The sequence below is a fragment of the Epinephelus fuscoguttatus genome, linkage group LG23, assembly GCF_011397635.1.
Source record: "Epinephelus fuscoguttatus linkage group LG23, E.fuscoguttatus.final_Chr_v1".
NCBI classification, from domain to species: domain Eukaryota; kingdom Metazoa; phylum Chordata; class Actinopteri; order Perciformes; family Serranidae; genus Epinephelus; species Epinephelus fuscoguttatus.
Genome location: NC_064774.1, coordinates 7,629,571 through 7,652,233, shown reverse-complemented (window position 1 = coordinate 7,652,233; position 22,663 = coordinate 7,629,571).

Genomic DNA, 22,663 nt, shown 5'->3' with positions numbered 1-22,663 from the left:
TTTCGCCCCTGACGCCAGTAGCGACTGGCCGTGTATCATGTCGAAGTTAAAGAACATTTTTTTCATGTTGGTTTCTGACGCCGCAAGTCACTGCCCAAGCGCCGGACTTCAACGACTTCAGAGCGAGGCCGGGCTCAGTAAACACACTTCACTGAAACGTTCACCACTGTTAAGTCTCTTTCTATGCAGTAAATGCCTTATTGTTTTTCCTTAACTATGGAAACCTTTTAAGGGAATCTGTGCAACATCCTTAAATACGTCCCTCAGCTCAGGAGATACTAAGCCTTAAGTGTCATAATTAAAGAGAAAATTTAAGGTGTTTTGTTGTTATTATTATTATTATTATCATTACTTATCAACAAGCCAACCAACAGGCTGCTGAAATGTATATTTACTCACTGTACTTAGCTTTTGAGGTACCAGCCACTTTATTAGGTACAGCTGTTCAACAGTTTGTTCACGCAATGAGCTAATCGGCCAATCACGTAGCAGCAACTCAATGTCTTTATGATGAAGACGAGCTGCTGAAGTTCAAACTGAGCATCAGAATGAGGAAGAAAGGTGATTTAAGTGACTTTGAACGTGGCGTGGTTGTTGCTGAGCGTGTCCATCCCTTTATGACCACAGTAGACCCATCTTCTGATGGCTACTTCCAGCAGGATAACGCACCATGTCACAAAGCTCACATCATCTCAAACATGACAATGAGTTCACTGTACTCCAATGGCCTCCACAGTCACCAGATCTCAGTCCAATAGAGCACCTTTGGGATGTGCTGGAACGGGAGATTCTCATCATGGATGTGCAGCCGACAAATCTGCAGCAACTGTGTGATGTCATCATGTCAATATGGACCAAAGTCTCTGAGGAATGTTTCCAGCACCTTGTTGAATCTGTGACACCAAGAATTAAAAAGGATGTCCAACCTGGTACTAGTACGGTGTTCCTAATAAAGTGGCTGGTTAGTGTATAAACATATTTTTTCCATGAGAAAAAATTCAATAACTTTGTTAGAAATCATCACAGTAAAAGTCCAGAAAAAATTTCACTGCCCGACACAAGACGTCTCTGACTTCACTGAGAAGCAGTCCTGCTGGTACATGCATGTGTTAAACTGAGATTTAAGGTGAGCACAGAGAAAACAACCACTGAGTGTCAAACTCTGTTCTTAAATTATTGAATTAATTGAGTGAATTTAACATCCAAATAAAGAAACAAGAAGGAAAAATTATTTGTGATTTTAAATTTGGTGTTTGCATGAAGTCTGGTGCGGACGGGATCTGTAGTTTTCTTTCCCTCTCTTCTATGAGCAGTGTGTTAGCGGCACAGAGATGATGCTACACACTCAATATGTGATGTGTGTGTGTGTGTGTGTGTGTGTGTGTGTGTGTGTGTGTCCTCCACGGGAATAATATGAATTTCACGGTGGCTGGACACTTTTAGAGGACTGACCTGTCCAAAAGTAGGCTAGTAGTGCAATGCCTCCACTCGCCTCCAGCATGGACTGAGCACTTAGTGTGTGTGTGTGTGTGTGTGTGTGTGTGTGTGTGTGTAAGGATGACACACATGTAAAATGTTGGTCAAAACATTTTCTGTTTCCTTTGTCTGTTTCCGTGTCTGACACACATGCACATAAAAACTCACACGTACAATAACAGTACTATAATACTCAGCTGTTATATATTATATTTTATTATATTATAGTATATTATCCATCCATTTTCATCCGCTTATCCAGGTCGTGGGGGCAGCAAGCTGAGGAAAGCACCCCAGACGTCCCTCTCCACAGCAACGCTTTCCAGCTCCTCCTGGGGGATCCTGAGGTCTTCCCAGGCCAGATGAGATATGTAATCCCTCCAGTGTGTTCTGGGTCTGCCCCGGGGCCTCCAACCAGTGGGACGTGCCCGAAACACCTCTAACAGGAGGTGCCCAGGAGGATCCTGATCAGATGCCCAAACCACCTCAACTGACTGCTTTCAGTGTGAAGGAGCAGCGGCTCTACTCTGAGCTCCCTCTGGATGTCCGAGCTCCTCACCCTATCTCTAAGGCTGAGCCCAGACACCCCACGTAGGAAACTCATTTCGTTCACTGGTATCCGTGATCTCATTCTCCTTCTGCCTCAGCTCCCTCTTCACCATGACGGTCCGGTGCAGCGCCTGCATCACTGCAGAAGCTGCACCAAACCGCAGATCCATCTCTCGCTCCATTCTACCCTCACTCGTGAACAAGACCCTCAGATACTTGAACTCCCTCGCTTGACGCAGCAACTCTCTCCCAACCTGCAGGTGTCAATCCAACGGTTTCCGCCAGAGAACCATGGCCTCAGATTTGGAGGTGCTGACTCTCATCCCCGCCGCTTCACACTCAGCTTCAAACAGCCCCAGTGCTTGCTGGAGGTCACGGTGTGATGAAGCCAACAGAACCACATCATCTGCGAAAAGCAGAGATGCAGTTCTGAGATCCCCAGACTTGACCCTTTCCTCCTCCCGGCTGCACCTCAAGATCCTGTCCATGAATATCACAAACAGGATCGGTCCCTGTATGACCAACGTGAGAGCTGCGTGCGCGTACTCTGCGTCAAGTCAAACACGTTCTCCGTGGGTGGTGGCCTCCACCAGAGTTGCCCCTTGTCACAGATATATTGTATTATATTATGGTAGATAGAGTGAAGACAGCTCGGAGTAGAGCCGCTGCTCCTTCATGTCGAAAGGGGTCAGTTGAGGTGGTTCAGCCATCTGATCAGGATCCTCCTGGGCGCCACCTGTTAGAGGTGTTCCAGGCACGTCCCACTGGTAGGAGGCCCCGGGGCAGACCCAGAACACACTGGAGGGATTATATATCTCATCTGGTCTAGGAACACCTCGGGGTCCCCCAGGAGGAGCTGGAAAGAGTTGCTGTGGAGAGGGACGTCTGGGGTGCTTTCCTCAGGATGATGCTCCCACGACCGGGCTTCGGATAAGCATATTATAATATATATCCTTACAGTACAGTATACAGACAGTGGTATAAATGTATGACACTATAATAGTATTAGTACTGGTGCATTGATGTTCGAGCAGCATGTTAGCAGGTCGGGCCCCTCCAAAGGTCACCAGATAAATCTAAGGGGTCGTAAGAGAGAAGAGGAAGACACCTCTGACATCTCTGTTGATGTGCAGTGGTGAATGGACATCCGCCTTTTTCCTGAAACCAGTAATGAGTTCTTGTGTTTTCTTGGTGGTGAGAGTCAGGTTATTTTCTGTGCTCCACTCTGTCGCTGCCTCTTCTCTGTAGGCAGACTCGTCGCCGTTGGTGATCAGCCCCACCATCTTTGTATCGTCTGCAAACAACCCCTTTTACCTCTTTTTCGGCAGTCATGAGCTGGCTTGGCTTGGTTTGGTTTGGGCCATCAGCCCAGCGCCGCAGGGATTTGCATTTCCATGAACAACAGGCCAGGTAAACAGGGCGGGTAAAAGAAGTTTACCTGTTGGAGGTGAGCTGTTTGCAGAGGTGCAATAAGAGCCTGTTGTCTGCAGCTCTTCGTCAACATCTCACCGTGGCTGTTTCTACTCTCACGTTCCTCCCTGCTGAATTATCAGACTTCATTGAAGAAAAGACGCTAAGAACGGCATGCTAATTCAGTGATAAACACATTTAATTTCTTGTAGATTCTTCACAATAAAAGTCCCCTCTGTTATTTTGTAATGCAAAAACTTTTATTGTGAAGCAGCACAATAAGGAAATGTTTTCATTTCAGTGACTTGTGACCTCAATTAAGGTTTTAAATAATGATAGATGTTCCAAGCCCATGTTTGAGGTTTTTGATATGGAGAATGATTCGTATGAGTTCAAGTGTTTGCTGTGTTTACCGCGAACAAATTATATCACAACCTACAAAAACTCGTCTTCCAACCTGGAAAAGAATGTCGCGGTATGTAACGGTAGGTTTTTTTCCTCATTACAAGCAAAAACATCTTGCTCCACTGGCAGATTGTTCCACTTGTTTCAAGTGAAAATTTGCTTGAAACAAGTGAAAACTGTCTAAAAACAAGTTACTTTTTAGGTGATGTGTCTTATTTTAAATGTAATGAGATTTGTTTTGACGACAAATTAGACATTTTGACTAGAAATAAGACAAATACTCTTGGTGAGATTTTGAGTTTTTGCAGTGTATACTTCATGATGTGTTCAAATGTGCCTACAAGAAAAGGAAATTTGGGTTTTTGTGAGAAAAATACAGTTGGGGGTGAAATTTGTTTTCTTGGCAATATGATATTAGACGATATTTTTGAGCTATAAACATTTCTGTAGCAGAATCGCACAAACAGCTACTTTCCTGTATTTCCAGAGATTACTTTTACTTAAGTAATTTTTTAAACAAATACTTTAGTAATTTTACTTAAGTAAGATTTTGACGAAGCTACTTTTACTTGTATTGGAGTAATATTTGACAAGGAGTATCTGTACTTTTACTCAAGTAGTTAAGTTGTGTACTCTGTCCACCTCTGGGAAAGTGTAACCAAGCTAACGATAGTGTAGCATCTTCATACTGACAAAAGTTTAAAGCAGCTGTGCAGAACTTTTTACTATTTATAAAACTGTCCCTAGTTCGTATCTCCCCCCCCCCCCCCCCCTCGGTCGGGTCGGACACAGTGGAAGTCAGCAAACCAGAATACTGCACCCGGAGGCGGAAGTAAGTCTGCACGCCCGCAGGGGCCCGCAGCCATTAAACCACAGAAGAAGAAGGAGCCGTGTTTACAGAGAGTGTTCTTCAAGTAAACGGTATGCAACGGGCACTGCTGAACACATAACACATAACAGTTTTACCAGATGTATCTATAAGGACTTGGTTGTACTTTCGATGTCATGGCGGATAAAGAAGGAGCACCATCTAAAAGAAAAAGAACAGAAGAAGGCTAAACGGGACAGTGATAGGGCTCGAGCCCAAACGCGTGTAAACCCCGGTCGGGCATTCACCAAGTGGAAAGAGCTGAGGGATTTGAAAGATTTTTAAACTGATCCCGAGTTGGCCCTTTTCCTAATTGACAGGTATGTAATTTTTGTTTTCATTAAGAGAATATACCGCAACTTGTTAGACGTTGTTTCACTTCCATATATGACGACATGGAAGTTATAAGCAAGCTAAATGTAACGTTAGCTGATGTGAACTGCTTTTGTCTAGTAACGTTACAACAAATGCCACAAAGTTATCTGTGACTGTGACCATGAACACAAATATACAGCAGGCAGTTGTCCTCAGTTTATAAGAAATTCAGAGCTACACCAGAACATTTATGGTTTTCCTCTCACTCTCCAAAACAAATACATGCGGTAATTGCCGGTTGCAGTCGAGATTTTACAAATGAAGCCGAATGCTGGCTGCAGTCGGAATTTTACGACACCAGGCTGTGGGTGTCATACCGCTTCGACCAAAGGGGGAGCTATAATCAACGAAAACGAAAAGTTCCACACAGCTGCTTTAAACATTTATATGCCTGTGTGTGAGCTAAACAGCTAACTAACATTAGCTCTAGTGGGTAGCCAACAGCTGTTTTTATACACCCAAAGAACTTCTATAAAAATGACCTGCCAGGTCTCTAATAGAGACAGGCCTTTATTTATCAAAAATGTGGGCATTTGATTGAAGTCCTACGGCTGTTACTTTTAAACAAGAGGAAAATTAAATCCATAATTTATTTTTCACCATGTGTTATTTTGAAGGAGTTACGAATCAGGAGACACATGGGCAGATTATTAGACAATGGGCCCCTGGGAAGGGGCCAAAGCTGCAAAGGCCCCACCGCCAACTATTTTGAAGATAATGATGACACTGATTTAAAGTCCTGACGAAGACCTGCAGTGGTCGAAACATTTAATGATGTAGCCACAACAATAAAGGCTCTTCAATACTTCCCTCCTGGTTTTCAATGCGTTTGGAGCCTCTCGATCGCCGTCCTGTGTATCCTGTTGTTTCTCCATGAGCACCTGACACACGGTTTTAATCTACGTTTGATTATTCAGAGCAAGCAGTCGTCTCTCTTTACTAAAAAAACTATATTGATCGGTTCATCATATCAGCAGGAATCGACATGTTTGCCGATACCAATGACGTGCTGATATTATCGTGCATCCCAGTCTGAAACAGCAACACACCTGGACGTCCTGGTTTCTCCTCAGGTCAGATTTGTTTTTATTGTCACGGTCACACCACTAGATGGAGATAAAGACTAGAGGATAATCTGAAGCAGCTTATAGAGGAGGCTCAGTAACACACACACACACACACACACACACTTGTCCAGTAAACATGATATTTTGATACTGTAATATGAACCTCTCCGTCTCTACTCACCATCTGCCACACACACACACACACACACACACACACTTTTCATTTTTCCATCCCTTGTCTCCAGTTCCCTCCTTCTGTCTCTCCTCACCCGTCTCACTTTCTCCCACTCTCTGTCTCACACACACACACACACACACACACACACACACACACACACAGCTAACCTGACTGACACAGTAGCATCTGGCGTCTTTATGCTGCTGCCTCCCTCCTGAGACACACACACACACACACACACACACAGATACTGACACTCTCATATAATTTTTCCACTGCAGCAGCGTGTCGTCCTCTAAACTCTGCTGCTTCACATCTTTACCTGCAGGTTCACTCAGACTCACAGGTGACACACCTGCATCGCTCCCTCGGCCAATAACAAACTGTTTAGACTGTTTATCCGGCTCATGTTCACAAAAACATGGCATTATTGAAATAAAATCTGTTCGGCTTCATCACTCCAGAGTAAATGCTGGTGAGATTAACAGAGATCTAACTCACCAACAGTTTTCTTTGTCTAATGGAATGGGGAACAAAAACAATTATCCTTTCTTCGACGTAAAGAGTGATGAAATTTAGATTTTTTTCTGCAATCATGCTGTATAAGAGGGACATTTTGCCCATTTTCATAGTTATGTTGAGTCTCTTCCTGGTTGCTACGTGTCAGAATGAGTGACATTTTATACCTGACGACGTCATCTTTGTTTATTTGTACACTCAGCGACCACTTTATTAGGAACACCTGACTAGTACCAGGGTGGACGCCCTTTTTAATTCTTGGTGTCACAGACTCAACAAGGTGCTGGGAACATTCCTCAGAGACTCTGGTCCATATTGACATGATGACATCACACAGTTGCTGCAGATTTGCTCCCGTTCCAGCACATCCCAAAGGTGCTCTATTGGACTGAGATCTGGTGACTGTGGAGGCCATTGGAGTACAGTGAACTCATTGTCATGTTTGAGATGATGTGAGCTTTGTGACATGGTGCGTTATCCTGCTGGAAGTAGCCATCAGAAGATGGGTACACTGTGGTCATAAAGGGATGGACACGGTCAGCAGCAATACTCAGGTAGGCTGTGGTGTTTAAACCATGCTCAGTTGGTACTAAGAAAATCTCCCCCACACCATTACACCACCAGCAGCAGCCTGAAGCATTGATACAAGGCAGGATGGATCCATGACACCAAATTCTGACCCTACCATCTGAATGTGGCAGCAGAAATCCAGACTCATCAGACCAGGCAACGTTTCTCCAATCTTCTATTGTCCAGTTTTGGTGAGCCTGTGTGAACTGTAGCCTCAGTTTCCTGTTGTTAGCTGACAGGAGTGGCACCTGGTGTGGTCTTCTGCTGCTGTAGCCCATCTGCTTCAAGGTTGGACAAGGTGTTGTTGCTTCAGAGATGGTCTTCTGCAGACCTTGGTTGGAACCAGTGGTTATTTGACTTCCTGTTGCCTTTCTATCATCTTGAACCAGTCTGGCCATTCTCCTCTGACCTCTGACCTCTGGCATCAACAAGGCATTTTGGCCTGAGGTCGACAGGCAGCTTGATGAGGCGTCAGAGTTGAACCTGAAAAGGAGACAATCTATGTTCCAACCCTCACCTGGTCATGAGCTTTGGGTGGGGACTGAAAGAATGAGATCGCAGATGCACAGAGCCAAACTTAGTTTGCCCTGTAAGGTTGCTGGACTCATCCTCTGTGACCAGGAGGGTAAAGATCTCGGACGTCCGGAGGGAGGTTGTGGTAGAGCTGCTGCTTTTTCACGTCAAAAGGAACCAGTTGAGGTAGTTCGGGCATCAAATGACGATGCCTCCCTGGCACTTTCTTTTGGAGGTTTTCCTGGCACGTGTAATTGGTAGGAAACCTCGGGGCTGATCCAGAAAACACTGGAGAGAATATGTATCTCATCTGGGCTGAGAACACCTCATGATCCTCCAGGAGGAGCTGACTGAAGGGAGGGATGTCTGGACAACCTGGCTTCGTCTGTTGCCACTGCTTTTATCATCGCCTATTTCAAGCAACAGCTCCGCAGACTTACACTCTTCCTAGTGTGTTTTTCATGCAGAACATGGTCGGACAACTTAACCCGCAAACATATCAAAATTGCATGCACTCACTCTGAAAGACACGAGGAGATGGAGCACTACATACACCGTCACTGGGTGTGAAGTTAGTGTCACGTCAGCTGTCGCATGTGGAGAACTTTGAGCTGTGACTCTGGATGAAATCCTGGTGCCAACATCTGTCGACCTCTTGAGGGAAAATCCAACATGGAAGAGTGTGTGCATGAATCCTGGCATTTCTACAAAAGTAAGCAAAGAAGAGATGCAGCGTGACGACGAGGACGGGGACATGATGTGGAAAAAGAAAGCCTTGTGATCGCACACACACACACACACACACACACACACACACATACACACAGCAAGTGTGTGCTGATGAAGGATACGCTGGAAAAAGCTGCACAGAACAGAGCAGGACAGGTGCAAACCATTAACCACTGTATGGAAAGTCAAATAGCAGTGCTGTGTGTGTGTGTGTGTGTGTGTGTGTGTGTGTGTGTGTGTGTGTGTGGATAACAATCACCAGCAAACCATCTAAAATCACCATCAGCTTATCACCTGTTACTCTCTGTGGCCCTGATTCAGTGAACTCTACCCGCCCGCTCCACCCTGCAGCTCTAAACAAACACTGTGACCATTTTTAGTTTCAGCCTCTTCTCCTAAATTCTCTCCATGTTTTCCATCACTGCAGGTGCTTTTCCAGCTTTTATAACATGAAGAATGTTTGAATCATAACAAACATTTCTTAAAAGTTAAAAGTGGAATCTTATGTGTCACTCTGCAGTTACACCTCCAAAACACTAGTCGGTGGTGAGGTTTCTGTGAAGTGCTGTAAAGTTTAGTTGATTCAAAACACACATTAAACACACATTAAACATGGCTTAATAGAGACAGTTTCAAACACAAGTACACAAAACAGCTTCACTATAACTTGCAGCATTCACAGACAAACACTTGTCTTTATCTGGACACATTTTCCCCACAAATACAACAAGCTAACGTTATTAGCACAAGCCTATGGCATTTTACATTGTATAAATTAGCCTAGCAGCTAGCAGACTTTTCCTCTACTCATATGAAGCCAGGGACAACGGCAACAATTAGCAAAGGTAACGTTACAAAATTTGGCTCCATTACAACTCACAAGGTTCACTGACTGAAAGAAATATAACATGCTAACGTTATTAGCACAAGCCTATGGCATTTTACATTGTATAAATTAGCCTAGCAACTAGCTGAGATTTCCTCTGCTCATATGAAGCCAAGATAAATCACACACAAGACTTAAAATACTATTTTTGTGGAGGCTTTACTGTCTTCACAATTTATTGTTTCTAATCTGTGAAATTAAAACAGTAGAAAGACACAAACATTTTTTAAATTGGTGCTGCATGACCAGAGAAAACAAAAATACTGCATACTTAAGTAAACCTGGAAGTTATAAAACTGTATTTGGTGTACACGCCAGATGAGCAATTCGTTGGAGTAAATAGGCACCATCTTGGTTTAGTGTGTTAGCATGCTAATATTCCCCAGTTAGCACTCATGATGGCTGATGGGAATGTCATCAGTTTTTCAGATATTGTTGAAAATAAAATTGTGACCTGACGGATGGAAATTAGAGATCACTATAGTTATAATTTATACAATGTAAAATGCCATAGGCTTGTGCTAAAAATGTTAGCATGTTATATTTGTTTGGAAAACATGTTTAGTATAAGACAGTTGTTTTGTCAGTGAAGCTTGTGAGCTGTAAAGGAGAGATGCTGCTGTTTTCCCTGGCTTCATATGAGTAGACAAAAAGTTCGCTAGCTGCTAGGCTAATTTAAACAATGTAAAATGCCATAGGCTGGTGCTAATAACGTTCGCATGTTGTATTTGTTTGGAAAACATGTTTAGTATAAGACAGTTGTTTTGTCAGTGAACCTTGTGAGTTGTAATGGAGCCGAATTTTGTAACGTTACCTTTGTTACATGTTGCTGTTGTCCCTGGCTTCATATGAATAGAGGAAAAGTCTGCTAGCTGCTAGGCTAATTTATACAATGTAAAATGCCATAGGCTTGTGCTAATAACGTTAGCATGTTGTATTTGTGGGGAAAATGTGTCCAGATAAAGACAAGTGTTTGTCTGTAAATGCTGCGAGTTATAGTGAAGCTGATTTGTGTACTTGTGTTTAAAATTGTCTCTGATAAGCCATGTTTAATGTGTGTTTAATGTGTGTTTTGAATCAACTAAACTTTACAGCACTTCACAGATACCCTGCTGCCAACTAGTGTTTGGAGGAGTAACTGCAGAGTGACACAGAAGTTTAATTGCTCACAACGGTGAAGGCTACCAATAGGACATTAATTTCTGCTACTTTAAAGTAAAGGTTTATTTGATTAACGGGACAAATATGGATCAGTAATGAAAATAATTCTTATTTGTTGCCATGAAAATATGACTGAGTTACAGTGACTGCAGTAAAACAATGAACCTCTCTCTAAATGTTTATAAAAAAAAGTTTACATATTGTGATTGCATCTTTTCCGTGACAGTGATGGACGACCTTCTACGTCTGAGTTGTTTCCTGTGACGTTGGGAACTGAAGTCATTAGGGCCGAGAACTGATTTTAAAACATATCTGTGACTGTGTCACATGCACGTAGACCGAGCGTTTAAGGCACGGAGAAGGTGAAATGAATCAGGAAGCAGCGGCAGCGGCAGCAGCGCAGTGTTTCCTGGCTGCTTAATGGGAGATAATGGAGGTCTGATTGTAACGATGTGATGTGGGAAAACTGAGAGAAAGTTGATGACAGAGATCATATCTGCTGGGAAAAACCAGCTCGCTGCTCCGTCTCTTTCTTTCTTTGTTCCGTTTCTGTTTGTCTGCCTTTGTTTCTCTTTCACAGTCTCACCCTTTTCTTTCTCTTTTCCTCCCCTTTCTTTTCCTTTCTTTCACTCTCTCTTACTTAATCCCTCGTCCTGCCTTTTTCCTCATCTTTCCATCCTTCCTTCCTTCTCTGTGACCTCTCCTCTTGTACTGTTTAATGTCTTTTGGTTTCTACTTTCTTGATTATCTCAGTGGTCTTTTTGTTGTATCGTTGTCTTAAACTGTCTTTTAATTTCCTCTTTTCCCTGCTTCTTCTCTCCATTTTCATTTTCTTCTTCCTTCTGGCTCTTTATTAGAGTTGAAGCCGAATACTTGAATTAAACAAGTATCCAATACAGATAACCTACTGTATACAAATACAAGCACTATAAAAGTAAAATGTGTCAATATCTGGACTGCTGTGGAAGGTACCTGTGTTCAGTCTCATACTCTCATCACAAATGACCCAAAGCTCAACTCTGAGACTGTTGTATATAAATAGTTTTCTAATAAATAATAAATATAGCAACTTCTGATCAACCCATATCAATTTCAGGCTAAAATGTAACCACACCCATTTACAGTCCAAACTTAGCCTGTTTCAAGCACAGATACAGAAACAGATAATTTAGTCGGTTGAACAGATACAGACACAGATACAGATAATTTAGTCAGTTGAACAGATAGAGACACAGCTACAGGTAATTTAGTCAGCTGAACAGATACAGATACAGCTACAGATAATTTAGCCAGTTGAACAGTTACAGATAATTTAGTCAGTTGAACAGATACAGATACAGATACAGACACAGTCACAGATAATGTAGTCAGCTGAACAGATACAGATACAGATAATATAGTCAGTTGAACAGATACAGATACAGATAATTTAGCCAGTTGAACAGATATAGATAATTTAGCCAGTTGAACACATACAAATACAGATACAGATAATTTAGCCAGTTGAACAGATACAGACACAGATACAGATACAGATAATGGTGTATTCGCTCATCCCTACTCTGTTGTTTCCAGATCACAATCTGGATCGGAGATATTCAACTTGCTTTGTCCAGGGACACTTTTACAAAATGATCGAAGACCAGGTGGCAATTAATAAACAAATATTAATCATATTTATCAGTTTATGTAATGAATATATCACTCGTTTTCAAGCTGTCGCTGTTTAAGGAAGAAGAAGCAGAAGAAGATATACTTCATTAATCCCAGAGGGTAATTTCAATTTTTTCACTCTGCTGTCATACACACAGGCCCGAAATACAAACACATGCACAAACAGGACCTGTACATGCATTAAATGGAGAGATGTCAGAGTGAGGGGGCTACCCATGGACAGGCACCCCGAGCAGCTGGGGGTTAGGGGCCTTGCTCAAGGGCACCTCGCCGTGACCAGGAGGAAAATCGGCACCTCTCCACACTCCATATTTGGAGTGTGGAGAGGTCCTAAGGACTGAAGTGTCAGCAGTCTCCTTCCTTCCTTCCTTCTTCCTTTCTCTCTCTCTCTCTCTCTCTCTCTCTCTCTCTCTCTCTCTTTCTTTCTTCCTTCTTTCCTTCCTTCCTTTCTCTCTCTCTCCCCTCCATCCTTCCTTCCTCTCTTTCTTTCTTTCAACCATTAATTTCATCCTTTCTTATTTAGTTTGATCTTCTTTCTATCACCCTGAAATGTTATCTATTGATTTCATTCGTCCCAAATCTTTGTCTCCTTCTCTTTTTTCTTCCTACCTCAGTCTCCCATTTCCTTCTCTTCTTTTTCAGTCCTCTTTTCCTCCTTCCTCCTGATCTTTCCATTTTTCTGTCTCCACTTTCTTGATTTTCTTTGTCTTTCATTCTCTTTCTTTATTGTCCTCCCTTCACCCTTCATCTACTACTTATACTTTCTTTCTACCTTTCTTTCTTCCTCATTGCCTCTCTCCTCTTCTTTTTGTCCTCCCCCTCTTAGCTCTCTCCGATTGTACTTTTAATTTTTTTCTGTTTCTGTTTGTTTCTTTCCCTCCTTTCTTTTCGTCTCTCCACTTTGTTTCCACATTGAACCATTTGTTTTGTCCAGTTTTATTTAATTTCATCTGCTTTTCCATTTATTCATCCTTCATCTTTGTTTTCTCCTTCTCTTTCTTCCTCCTTCCTGCCCTCTTCTTGATCTCTCTTTCCGCTCCTATTTCTAATTTCTGTTTTCCTTTCTTTCTACATTTCTGTTTTCTTCATCATAGTCTTTATTTCACTGCAATTCAATCATCTTTCTCTCTCCTCTGTCTTTTCTTTTTCTTTCCTGCTTTCATTCATTCATTGATCTCCTTCTCTTGTCCTCATTCTTACCATCTTGTCTTCCTCCTCTCATTATCCATCTTTCCTTCCTTCCTTTTCCTCTGTACACCTCCTGCGCTGTCATCCTCCTCTTCCTCATTGTCATCCTCCTCCTGTTTCACCCTCTCCTCCTCCTCCTCCTCCTCCTTATCCCTTCATCCCTGCTGCAGTACGGAGAGGAGCCCTCGATGGTTAATCACCTGCTTCAGTTACATCCACTTACAAGAGCAACTCTATTTCACACCTCGCCGTCAGACTCGAGAGGCTCATGCACACACACACACACACACACACACACACACACACACACACACACTGTGTTATTGTCTTCCAGGCCCAGATTAGCGCACGTCCATCCAATAATCCTCGGACAAGTTTCCTGGAGTTTGTTCAAACCTGCTGCCTCATCAGATCGGTCACAGATGTGTCTGATGATGTCATACTGATCATGTGAACACAGATTGTTTACTGTCAGCGGTCCACACAAGATGGTGGACCTTCCCCAGGACTCTCCCTCCAGCGCCACCTGCCACTGATATCTGAGTGAAATTAGTATTTACAACTCTTCATGACCATGTTTGAGACCAACTGAGCTGAGACTGGATGAGTTCATGCTGCACCAATCCTTCCTTCCTTCCTTCCTTCCTTCCTCCATCCCTCTATCTCTCTCTCTTTCTTTCTTCCTTCTTTCCTCCCTTCCTTCCTCCCTTTCTCTATCTCTTCCTTCCCTCCCTCCCTCCTTCCTGCTTTCCTTCCGTCTTTCCTTCCTTCCTTCCTTCATCCCTCTATCTCTCTTTCTTTCTTCCTTCTTTCCTCCCTTCCTTCCTCCCTCTCTCTATCTCTCTTCCTTCCTTCCTTCCTACCGTCCTCTCTTCCTTCCTTCCTTCCTTCCTTCCTTCATCCCTCTATCTCTCTCTTTCTTTCTTCCTTCTTTCCTCCCTTCCTTCCTCCCTCTCTCTATCTCTCTTCCTTCCTTCCTTCCTCCCTCTATCTCTCTTTCTCCCTCTCTCTCTCCCTCCCTTCCTTTATCTCTCTTTCTTTCCTTCTCCCTTTCTTCCTTCCTTCTTTCCTTCCTCCATCCCTCCCTCCCTCCTTCTATCTTTCCTTCCACCCTCCCTCTATCTCTCTTTCTCTCTTCCTTCCTTCCTTCATTCCTTCCTTCCTTCCTTCCTTCCTTCCTCCATCCCTCGATCTCTCTGTCTTTCTTTCTTCCTTCTTTCCTCCCTTCCTCTTTCTATCTCTCTTCCTTCCCTCTCTCCTTCCTGCTTTCCTTCTGCCTTTCCTTCCTCCCTCCCTCTATCTCGCTATCTCTCTTCCTTCCTTTCTTCTTTCTTTCCTTCCTTCCTTCCTTCCTTCCTTCCTTCCTTCCTTCCTTCCATCTTTCCTTCCACCCTCCCTCTATCTCTCTTTCTCTCTTTCTTCCTTCCTCCCTCCATCCCTCTCTCTCTTTCTTTCTTCCTTCTTTCCTCCCTTCCTTCCTCCCTCTCTCTATCTCTCTCCCTTCCCTCCCTCCCTCCTTCCTGCTTTCCTTCCGTCTTTCCTTCCTCCCTCCCTCTATCTCGCTATCTCTCTTCCTTCCTTCCTTCCTTCCTTTCTTCACAAAGTCAAGGTAACACATGAGGTCATTCTAAGGGTGAAGCACACCTTCAAACGAATAGTTCACCCAAGAACATGTCACAGTGGGCACTGTCAACCTGCCATACATGCCACTCTCTGAGTTAACCCAGTAAATTTCCGCCCCTCCACCACACCTACCTGCCAGCCTATCACCTGTCCACACCTCATCACCTCTGCTCAGCTGTGCCTCATTACTCCCTGCCACTATGAGCACTCCAGCTTCACAGACTCTTGTTGCCACAGTGTTCTTTGTCATTATACAAACTGCTTCCTTGTTGCCGACCTCACCTGCCTCTGACTCTCCTGCTCCACCTGCTCCCTGGTAAACCACTCAGCCCCAAGAGCTCTGCTTTCACGTCCCTGGTTTCTGTTCACCTGTTCTCCATGGCTGTGTGGCGAGACTACCCGTCAGCTCTATGTTGTGAGTGACCCTGTTCTGCTGCCTTTGATTTCCTGTGCTGTAGATTACCTCGCCGTGCGGCTGCACTTTCTGCCTTCATGTGTGTGCCACAGAACCCTGGTTCCTCAACTCCTCACTGGTTCCAACCCACCTGCGGCCATCTCCTCGTAGGTGTGTTGGCTCTCCTTGTGTGATCAGTCAATCAAAATAATCCTGCGCAGGGATTCTCAGAACGTTTTTTAGACGTCTTATAACCATTGTTGCTTTTTTTTCATTTGGACTCTGTCATAGTCTGGCTGCACTGATACTCCTGCATCATTCGATAGCAAACGTCAGAGAGCCTTGAGGTGAGAACTAATTTATATTGTTTTTGGGCGAACCATTCCTTTATGTTCAAAAAAGAAACACTTCCCAGTCCCCCTGAAGCACAAAGTTGTTACTCTTTTCCACTGTAATTACGTATTTGTCCAGGTATAGCTGCCCCGTAAATATTTTATTGATACCAGGTGCATATACTGTAATTTCCAGACATTCACAGAGTTAGTTTTATGTCCTGTCCAAACACACAGAGCATAATTTGGTCTTGGGAAGGCGGAAAGAAGGAAGGAGGAAAAAGAGGATAAAAAGGAAGGAGGTGTAAAGAAAAGACAGAACATAAATGAAGGCACTTGATCACACAAAGTCGTCTTTTATCTTGTGCAACAGGCGGGGTTAGGAAATGAGACGAGTGGTTTTTGTCTGAGAGGGCAAAGCAGAAAAAGGGATTTGTCTCCAAATGCAGCTGTGGCAACAGGCGGTGTGTGTGTGTGTGTGTGTGTGTGTGTGTGTGTGTGTGTGTGTGTGTGTGGGGCTAAATGAGATATTGAAACAGAGACATACCCTCGTGTCTGTTCTTGACTGATGAGAGCTGAAAATAGGATTTGTCTTTGAAACAGAGGAGGACGGCTGTAAGCCAGTTAAGACGACTGAAGAGCCCATTTCACACTGAGGAAATGGAAGTCAGTGTGAAACGTTTGTTGAAGGGTTTCGCTGTGACAATTACAGAGATTAAAAGGTTCAGATTTTAACACTGCTGTTTCTGTTAGCACAGCTCTCGAAAAAAGAAACCCTCCAGAGTCTGTGAAATGTGAACACGATGTTCTCATGTTGGCGCGCGGACACCAGCAGTGGAAAAAGTATTCAGATCCCTTACGTTAATAAAAGTATATACTAGTGAAATATGCTTTAAAGTAAATTGCAGTAAAATGTTCCCTGTCAGTATTTTGCTTCCCTCTTAAAGACCCATAAATAATGTTGTCACATTATGTGCTTATCATAAAGTTTCGTATGTTAGGTTTAGGATATGAAACATTTTAAGCATTGTCACGATATACTGTAAGAAAAAATCCTAATTTTACGGTAAATGACTCTGATTTTTTTTTTTTACAGTAGTTTTCTGTTTTTTAAAAACAGTATAAAAATCTCAGACAATATCTGTAAATTAACAACCTGCCTGTTAGTTTAAGTATTTTGACAATAATGACAAAAATACATTTATTTGTCTTTTTTTTAACAGAAAAAATACATATAATTTTATGTAAAATGACAGTAATTATCTGTGATTAAATATGTAGTTCGTTATATAACAGTTTGTGTCCATACTAACATTCTAACATTTTTCTCTGTAATTTTAAGGTAAATCTTATTATTTTTATATTTAGGCGTAATTTTACATTCAACCTGTAATTAAATATGTAGCTAGTTATATAAAGGTTTACGACCATACTTACAAATATTTTTCTCTGTAATTCTAAGGTGTGTGTGCAAGTAAAAGTAAAGTTATGTAGATTAGGTTTGGGAAAAGACACATGGTTAAGCATCATTACCGTACTTACTTAATGAAAAGTTATGTTTAGGCAAGTTAAGTTTTGTAGGTAAGATTAAGGAAAAGAAACATTTTGGGTATCGTCACGATACATACTCAAGGTAAAGTTATGGGAAAAGACATAGTTTGGCCTTGTCAAGTTACGCACTTAATGTAAGGTTACATAGGTTAGGTTTTAGCAAGTTATCTTTTTTAGGTTAGCTTGAAGAAAGAAAATATGGTTGGGCATTGTCAGGTTACATACTTAACGTAAAGTTGCATAGGTTAGGTTTCAGCAGGTTAAGTTACGTAGGAAAAATTAAGGAAAAGAAACATTTTGGGCATAGTCATGATACATACTTAACATAAAGTTATGCAAGTTAAGTTACTAGAAGTCAAGTTTCGTAGGTTAGGTTTAGGAAAAGAAAGATAGTTGGGCATCATTGCGTTACATACTTACAACGAAAAGTTCCAAAGGTTACGTTTAGGCAAATAAAGTAATGCAGATTAGGTTTAGGTAAGTAAAGTTTTGTAGGTTTAAGAAAAGAAACATCGTTGAGCATCATTACATGCTTAAATGTAGCCTACGTTGTTAGGTACATAACGTAAATTTATGGGTTCATCCTAGACAAGTAAAGTTATGTAGGTTATATTTAGGAAAATAAAGTCATGTAGGTTAGTTTTGGACAAGTAAAGTTTCATAGGTTAGGTTTAGGCAAGTAAAGTCACGTAGGTTAGCTTTGGGCAAGTAAAGTTTCGTAGGTTAGGTTTAGGCAAGTAAAGTCACGTAGGTTAGGTTTGGGCAAGTAAAGTTTCGTAGGTTAGGTTTGGGCAAGTAAAGTCACATAGGTTAGGTTTGGGCAAGTAAAGTTTCGTAGGTTAGGTTTAGGCAAGTAAAGTCACGTAGGTTAGGTTTGGGCAAGTAAAGTCACGTAGGTTAGGTTTGGGCAAGTAAAGTCACGTAGGTTTGGTTTAGGCAAGTAAAGTCACGTAGGTTAGGTTTGGGCAAGTAAAGTCACATAGGTTTGGTTTAGGCAAGTAAAGTCACGTAGGTTTAGGGTTAGGCAAGCCAAGTTTCGTAGGTTAGGTTTAGGCAAGTAAAGTCACGTAGGTTAGGTTTAGGCAAGTAAAGTCACGTAGGTTTGGTTTAGGCAAGTAAAGTTTCGTAGGTTAGGTTTGGGCAAGTAAAGTTTCGTAGGTTAGGTTTAGGCAAGTAAAGTCACGTAGGTTTGGTTTAGGCAAGTAAAGTCACGTAGGTTAGGTTTAGGCAAGTAAAGTCACGTAGGTTTGGTTTAGGCAAGTAAAGTCACATAGGTTTGGTTTAGGCAAGTAAAGTTTCGTAGGTTAGGTTTGGGCAAATAAATTTTCGTAGGTTATGTTTGGGCAAGTAAATTTTCGTAGGTTAGGTTTGGGCAAGTAAAGTCACATAGGTTAGGTTTGGGCAAGTGAAGTTACGCAGGTTAGGTTTAGAAAAATAACGATGGTTAGGCATCATTACTTGCCTAAATGTAATCTACGTTGTTAAGTACATAAGTTCATGTTACATGGGTTAATTCTGGACAAGTAAAGTTACGCAGGTTAGGTTTAGCAAAAGAAAGAGATTTGGGCATTGTTACATACTTAAAGGGAAATTTCGGTTTATTTCAGCCTGTCTCCTATTGTCAGGCCACTTTGGGAAGCAGAGCTAGATGGTAAACAAACATGGCAGCACACCAGTAAGGTAAGACTATGTTATATGTTCTCTGACATTTATCCTAATGATATGAGGCGGTCTTTGTGGAAAAAAAGCTTGTTTAGTGACACTTGAAGGTTGCCCGTTCACTTATGTTTTAACAGGTCTGACGCTACTATGCGCCCCGGCTGTATCTAGGCTAACGGCTAACATGCTAACTATTATTTTTATGTCACTAGTCACTTGAAACAAATTTAGGACGACAGGAGACAGGTTGAAATAAACCGAAATTTCCCTTTAACGAAAAGTTATGTAAGTTAAGTTACTGAAAGTAAACTTATGTAGGCCTTGTCAAGTTACGTACTCAATGTTAAATTCCATAGGTTAGGTTTTAGCAAGTAAACTTTACTAGGTTAGCTTTAAGAAACAAAATATGGCTAGGCATTGTCAGGTTACATACTTAATGAAAGTTACGTAGGTCTCGGGGGGAAAGTCCTGTGTTTGGGTCCCCTGAAATCTGAACCTTTTGCTCTGATGACAGCTGACAAACATAGAAAGTGTGAGTTACTAAATGTCCTCACTTACTCTACTGGTGAACTGTATTTAACTCCAGTTTGCAGTAACACACACACACACACACACACACACAGTATGAAAGATGAGTCCTTAAAGTGATTAAAACACAGTAACACTGACGCAAATTACACGTCTGACCTTAAATTTTTATTTAAAAATCCTGCATTGAAATGTGTGTGTGTGTGTGTGTGTGTGTGTGTGTGAAGGGTGGTGTTAAAAGGATTGGAGTAGATCTCATTATTACAGTGGAAGGGTTTAATCATAGTTTCTAGATGGTGTTTTCCACTTGGTTAGCTCTCTGTCTCTCTCGTCTTACAAATTAGACGTTGGACGCTAAAAGACACAGCCGCTCGTTTTAATGCACTCCTCTCCACTCTGATCTGTTCATCCTCGGCTCGTCCACACGTCTCTGTCCCGCTGCCTGTCTTTTTATTCTGTTCTATTGTTTTTTTGTTGCTTTTCTGTCTTTCTCTATAGATGTCTTTCTTCTTTCTTTTTGTCTAATTCTTCCTTCTACATTTTTTTTTGCCATTTTCTGTTTTTCTTCTGACTTTTTAGTTTTCCTTGTGTTTCTTTCCTCACATTTTATTTCTTTCTGTCTGTCTCTTTTTTTGCTGTTGCTGGGTTTTTTCCTGAAAATGTTTGCTATTTGTTGTAACTTGTTTTGGTTTCTGTCTTTCTTTCTGTCTTTTCACCCAACTTTCTTATTTTGCTGTTTTCCCTTAAAGGTTTGTCATTCTGTCACTTTCTATCTTGAAACTGAAAAAAAGAAGAAATAAATAGAAAAAAATTAGTTTTTTCTTGATTTCACAGAAATATTTGCCTTTTTCTCTTTCTTTCTGTGTATTTATTTTATTTTTCTTTCTTTCTTTCTTTCCCTAGCTTTTTCTGGAAGTATAAATGTCTTTCATTCCTACTTCTATTTCTTTCCTTTCTCTGTTTCTGTCTTCACGTGTTTTATTTCTGTATCTATTTTTCTTATCTTACTATATAATGACGAAAACTGTCTCTGGGTGTGTGTCTGTTGCATGTTTTTCTCCTCACTGACTTGGTCAATCCATGTGAAATTTGGCACAGTGGTAGAGGGTCATGGGAGGATGAGAATGAAGCAATATTACATCAATTGGCCAAAGGGGGGCGCTATAGCAACCGATTGAAATTGCAAACTCTGAATGGGCATATCTCATGCGCCGTATGTTGTAGAGACATGAAACTTTGCACAGAGATGCCTCTCCTCATGAGGAACACATTTGCCTCAAGAACCCATAACTTCCGCTTATATAGATTTTCCGCCATTTTGAATTTTTTGAAAAACACTTCAAATGGATCTCTTCCTAGGAAGTTTGAGCGATCTGCATGAAACTGGGTGAACATAATCTAGGGACCAATATCTAAAGTTCCCTCTTGGCAAAAGTTGGAAAACTTACTAAAACTGAGCTTCTATAAGGCAATGAATATTGCGGAGGGCGTGGCTCATCACATAAAGGTGTAGAACATCTCAAGGGTTTCACCCATCACCACGCAACTTTGTAGGCATATGACCACACATAATCTGAGGGGACCCCTCCATTATTGACCCCATCAAACAAAATGGGGGCGCTAGAGAGCTAATTTCTTATCTAGGCCTAACCGCCATATGGATTTTTACTAAACTTGGTAGATATGTAGAACAGGATGCCTCAAAGTGACTGGAGAAAGCGCTGTGTTGTGGCTACCCCTGTGGCCAAATGTTTTGGGGTTTTTTCTAATTTTTGGTATGACTAAGTCATGGTATGGTATGCTGTACTCAAAGGGTATGGACTAGTAAAAATTATTTGTCATTTTCTTTAGCATTTTATGTTTTTGCTGTCAAGCTGTCTTTCTTTCTTTTTCTTTTCCTGTAAAGGTTTGCTATTGTCTGTAACTGTCTGTCTTGAAAATGAATATATCTGCTATCTACACATGGTACCTCTGAACTGGCTGATATGGGAAGTGTGTCACGTTTTAGAAGTGACTTCCACATTTGATGAAGCTCACAGGACTGTGGAATTTAAGTTCTCACAGACAACCCTGACTGTTTTTATTCTTTGTGGAAAATTTGTGTGTGTTACAGGCAACTGTACGCCATAAGATAAGACAAGATAATCCTTTATTCAGCAAACAAGAAGCATCAGTAAAGAAAAAACACAAAGCAATATAATAAAGAAACATCAAAAAGAAGCAGGACATAATCAAGAGACTAAATGGCTCCAATAAAACTGATTTGTGATCAGTTTCTTTCCTTCCTTCAATTCTTTTGCTTCTTTACTCTCATATTTCCCTCCTTCCTTCCTTGCTTTATTTCTCTTGTGTTGAGCCTGCTTCACTTTTTTTGCACCTCACATTTGCTTCTTTCATTATTCTTGTCTTTTTCTTTCATCCTTATTGATGAGCTCTAATCTTTCCTATCATCTCTCCGCGCTCTCTTTCCTTCCACCTTTCCTCACTTCCGTCTTATTTTCACATCTCCCCTCTCGTATTTTATTTGTGTCAGTAGGTGCGACCAACTGGCGATCCCAGCGAAGGAATTCCCCTGATCTTTCCTTCCGTTCCTCCCTCTACCCGTGTCTAATCATTTACACACTTTCCAGGACTCAGATGGTTAGATTGGATGAGCGGAGGAAAGAGCAAGAGTGTGAGGAGGTGGAATATATGAGCCCTGTTAACTGGCAGCTCTTTCAAGTGAAAAAAACAACAAAAAAACATTCCTCCGTCTTTCAGGAAAGAAAAGTTTGTCTGTTTTACATTCATCATCACCTGTCACATCTGGGTTCACCCTCTGTGACCTCTGTGGTCGGACTCATGTTTAAAAACTGTCCCGTGCGGCGTCTAAATCATTGACAAGTTCATTCAGAGACATTATCTTAATTAAGGTGACCATGCATGAGCCTGGGGAGTCTTTAGCGGCCTTTCTCATGATCTGCTGTGCAGATCGGATTTGGATTGTTCACGGTAACAAACAGGAAGAG